At 53.1% G+C, this 5,000-nt stretch overlaps 1 non-coding gene across 1 annotated transcript in view; it reads left to right on the top strand.

The window, feature by feature from the left end:
• The first annotated feature begins 3,342 nt into the window (after positions 1 to 3,342).
• The window catches only part of LOC124745031, a 1,909-nt gene continuing 251 nt past the window's right edge, over positions 3,343 to 5,000 (top strand). Inside the window, exon 1 of the ribosomal RNA XR_007010984.1 lies at positions 3,343 to 5,000. This exon is cut by the window's right edge and continues 251 nt beyond it. This is a non-coding gene — a ribosomal RNA (small subunit ribosomal RNA).

Below are 5,000 nucleotides of genomic sequence, written 5' to 3'. Positions count from 1 at the left end.
GCGGAAAATACAATATCCCACCCTTTCGACATCCACCATTGCGCAGATCAGGCACCAACACCCACACATGTCCTATACAACGGTGCACCCAACATCACAATAGTACCTCCTGTCACAGCGCACAAACAATGACATGAGTCAAAGACACAGGTCTGACACAAGCATAGAATTGGAGCGCCGCCTCTAATAAGCCAAAGGTGCATCCTGACGTGACAAATCTGATCATGTCACAAGCATTCACTTACTATAATCACTATCAACGAACCTGCCGCCCCCGCCCCCCCCCTACACCTTTCCTTACAACAACGTGTAACCTAACCTAACCTAACCTATGTTGTACCTTAACCTAACCTATGTTGTACCTTAACCTAACCTATGTTGTACCTTAACCTAACCTATGTTGTACCTTAACCTAACCTATGTTGTGCCTTAACCTAACCTATGTTGTGCCTTAACCTAACCTATGTTGTGCCTTAACCTAACCTATGTTGTGCCTTAACCTAACCTATGTTGTGCCTTAACCTAACCTATGTTGTGCCTTAACCTAACCTATGTTGTGCCTTAACCTAACCTATGTTGTGCCTTAACCTAACCTATGTTGTGCCTTAACCTAACCCATGTTGTGCCTTAACCTAACCCATGTTGTGCCTTAACCTAACCCATGTTGTGCCTTAACCTAACCCATGTTGTGCCTTAACCTAACCCATGTTGTGCCTTAACCTAACCCATGTTGTGCCTTAACCTAACCCATGTTGTGCCTTAACCTAACCCATGTTGTGCCTTAACCTAACCCATGTTGTGCCTTAACCTAACCCATGTTGTGCCTTAACCTAACCCATGTTGTGCCTTAACCTAACCCATGTTGTGCCTTAACCTAACCCATGTTGTGCCTTAACCTAACCCATGTTGTGCCTTAACCTAACCCATGTTGTGCCTTAACCTAACCCATGTTGTGCCTTAACCTAACCCATGTTGTGCCTTAACCTAACCCATGTTGTGCCTTAACCTAACCCATGTTGTGCCTTAACCTAACCCATGTTGTGCCTTAACCTAACCCATGTTGTGCCTTAACCTAACCCATGTTGTGCCTTAACCTAACCCATGTTGTGCCTTAACCTAACCCATGTTGTGCCTTAACCTAACCCATGTTGTGCCTTAACCTAACCTATGTTGTGCCTTAACCTAACCCATGTTGTGCCTTAACCTAACCCATGTTGTGCCTTAACCTAACCCATGTTGTGCCTTAACCTAACCCATGTTGTGCCTTAACCTAACCCATGTTGTGCCTTAACCTAACCCATGTTGTGCCTTAACCTAACCCATGTTGTGCCTTAACCTAACCCATGTTGTGCCTTAACCTAACCCATGTTGTGCCTTAACCTAACCCATGTCGTGCCTTAACCTAACCCATGTCGTGCCTTAACCTAACCCATGTCGTGCCTTAACCTAACCCATGTCGTGCCTTAACCTAACCCACGTCGTGCCTTAACCTAACCCACGTCGTGCCTTAACCTAACCCACGTTGTCGCCTAACGTAACCCACGTTGTCGCCTAAACCTGCTCTGTAATTGTTATACGACTCGTTCAATTAGTGTAGTGTTGCCCACCCGCAACCCTCGCAATATAGTTCGCTACTCGCACTCCCCGCTCCCCTGTGTATCGCTTCATGTTAAACACCTTGCAAGTCTTGCTCACTTTCCACATGCTCCTGCTGTACACTGTAATGTGGATGGCAGCAGGACGTACATGCCGCCCCTCCCCACGTCCCCACCTTGCCCCCTGCCTTCGCAAGCTGGTTGGTGAGAACTTTGCATGTTCAATGCCCTCCGCATGCGACGTACTCAGGCTACGTTGTGGTGCGGCCTGTGTCAACTGTCCGCTAATGTCGTACGCGTAAACCACAATCTGTACTGCACATTCGTCCTTATGTACTGAATGATACATCGTGGCACATGTGTGACCGTACAACGACTGCGCCCAAAAACGGCGGACCATACAGTGCAAATATTGTGCACGCAGCTACGTGTCGTCTCCCTATGAGAGCTGGATTGCAGTGTGGTACGCCATAGAGACGTGTGGGAGGAACGGACGCCGTGGATGGCGATCAGCATGAGCTGTCTGTTGATGTATTCGGACCTAGTCGTCTCTCCTCACACACCGTGATGGCATGGTGCACCGCGTTCCATATCTGCGACATGCTACAGAGGCCGGTTGACAGTCGTTCGAGCAATGGACATCGCATACGTACGGGGGCCACCTTCCACGTATTGTCTAGGCGTGCACATTTTGTTGCGTGTATGTGGGCAGACGTAGTGTGGCGTGACACCTGACACAGGCATGCAATAATCGTGGAAGTTGCAAATGGCGATGGACGCCTGCGTTTTCTGGTGAAGTTACGCAAATGAACAAATGGTAACCTGTTGTGGTGCGGTTGTTCTCGCTAGGGGTGAATCGGTGATGGCGACGATAGGTTGAGGTACTAACCGGTTGTTCCAGCGATACCCACCATGCCGACGAAACTGAACGGCATCTGGGTGTGAAGCGATACGCGGCGGTGGCTGGGTGGGACCGTCCCCGGCCGGTGAGGGGGCGCCTCCCGGCGTGCTGGCCGCGCGGTGCGTGGGCGCACGCGCTACAGCCGGCTGGTGGGGGCGGCCAGTGGCAGGCGCGCCGGCCGACGGACGCGGCAGGCGTCGCAGCTGCGCGCCGGCGCACCCTGCGCGCGGCGCCGTGCGGCCAAAGTAGGTCCTCGCGGGCCCGGTGCGAAGCGCGGTGGACATCTTCAGTGTGCTGGTCCGATTGAGGACTGTGTGCGTTGAGGATGCGCTGCCGCCCGGCGCTCGGCGCCGCGACGCCGTCTGCTGCTCGGTCGCCCCAGCGGTTCTCGCTGGTGGTTTGTATCGCAGCTGTGCGGATGTGTTGGCGCGTGCGCTGTGCTGGGAGAGTTCGCTTCGGCACCCAAGTGGGGCTTTTGTCCTTCTGTGGCGCTGGCGTTGGAGCTGCCGGTCACCGTAGGTGGCGCGTGTTGTCTCCCGCCGGCAATGCCACGACAGCACGCTCCCGGGCCTCTGTCGGCAGCGGCAAGCTCAGTTGGGAGCACGGGTGGTCGCACCGAAAGCGTCTACTCGCCTAACTCCGGGCGATTGCGCCTCTCTCGAACCCGACCAAGTACTTGGGACGGCGCTGCGCGCCGCCGGGACCTGAGAGGGTTTCGAGGTGTATTGTGCAGGGGAGCTCAGCCTCCTCCTGTTTGCAGAATGATTGAGCGGACGCTTGCGTGTTCGCGCGGGCCCCCGGGACACACTCCCGGGCGGCCGGCTGCTCAGCTCTAGTTGACGCAGCTCCCTGGTTGATCCTGCCAGTAGTCATATGCTTGTCTCAAAGATTAAGCCATGCATGTCTCAGTACAAGCCGCATTAAGGTGAAACCGCGAATGGCTCATTAAATCAGTTATGGTTCCTTAGATCGTACCCACGTTACTTGGATAACTGTGGTAATTCTAGAGCTAATACATGCAAACAGAGTCCCGACCAGAGATGGAAGGGACGCTTTTATTAGATCAAAACCAATCGGTCGGCTCGTCCGGTCCGTTTGCCTTGGTGACTCTGAATAACTTTGGGCTGATCGCACGGTCCTCGTACCGGCGACGCATCTTTCAAATGTCTGCCTTATCAACTGTCGATGGTAGGTTCTGCGCCTACCATGGTTGTAACGGGTAACGGGGAATCAGGGTTCGATTCCGGAGAGGGAGCCTGAGAAACGGCTACCACATCCAAGGAAGGCAGCAGGCGCGCAAATTACCAACTCCCGGCACGGGGAGGTAGTGACGAAAAATAACGATACGGGACTCATCCGAGGCCCCGTAATCGGAATGAGTACACTTTAAATCCTTTAACGAGTATCTATTGGAGGGCAAGTCTGGTGCCAGCAGCCGCGGTAATTCCAGCTCCAATAGCGTATATTAAAGTTGTTGCGGTTAAAAAGCTCGTAGTTGGATTTGTGTCCCACGCTGTTGGTTCACCGCCCGTCGGTGTTTAACTGGCATGTATCGTGGGACGTCCTGCCGGTGGGGCGAGCCGAAGGCGTGCGACCGCCCCGTGCGTGCTCGTGCGTCCCGAGGCGGACCCCGTTGAAATCCTACCAGGGTGCTCTTTATTGAGTGTCTCGGTGGGCCGGCACGTTTACTTTGAACAAATTAGAGTGCTTAAAGCAGGCAAGCCCGCCTGAATACTGTGTGCATGGAATAATGGAATAGGACCTCGGTTCTATTTTGTTGGTTTTCGGAACCCGAGGTAATGATTAATAGGGACAGGCGGGGGCATTCGTATTGCGACGTTAGAGGTGAAATTCTTGGATCGTCGCAAGACGAACAGAAGCGAAAGCATTTGCCAAGTATGTTTTCATTAATCAAGAACGAAAGTTAGAGGTTCGAAGGCGATCAGATACCGCCCTAGTTCTAACCATAAACGATGCCAGCCAGCGATCCGCCGCAGTTCCTCCGATGACTCGGCGGGCAGCCTCCGGGAAACCAAAGCTTTTGGGTTCCGGGGGAAGTATGGTTGCAAAGCTGAAACTTAAAGGAATTGACGGAAGGGCACCACCAGGAGTGGAGCCTGCGGCTTAATTTGACTCAACACGGGAAACCTCACCAGGCCCGGACACCGGAAGGATTGACAGATTGATAGCTCTTTCTTGATTCGGTGGGTGGTGGTGCATGGCCGTTCTTAGTTGGTGGAGCGATTTGTCTGGTTAATTCCGATAACGAACGAGACTCTAGCCTGCTAACTAGTCGCGTGACATCCTTCGTGCTGTCAGCGATTACTTTTCTTCTTAGAGGGACAGGCGGCTTCTAGCCGCACGAGATTGAGCAATAACAGGTCTGTGATGCCCTTAGATGTTCTGGGCCGCACGCGCGCTACACTGAAGGAATCAGCGTGTCTTCCTAGGCCGAAAGGTCGGGGTAACCCGCTGAACCTCCTTCGTGCTAGGGATTGGGGCTT

Source organism: Schistocerca piceifrons, unplaced genomic scaffold (assembly GCF_021461385.2).
Source record: "Schistocerca piceifrons isolate TAMUIC-IGC-003096 unplaced genomic scaffold, iqSchPice1.1 HiC_scaffold_312, whole genome shotgun sequence".
Taxonomy (NCBI): domain Eukaryota; kingdom Metazoa; phylum Arthropoda; class Insecta; order Orthoptera; family Acrididae; genus Schistocerca; species Schistocerca piceifrons.
This window is presented reverse-complemented; position numbering and strand designations above follow the sequence as displayed.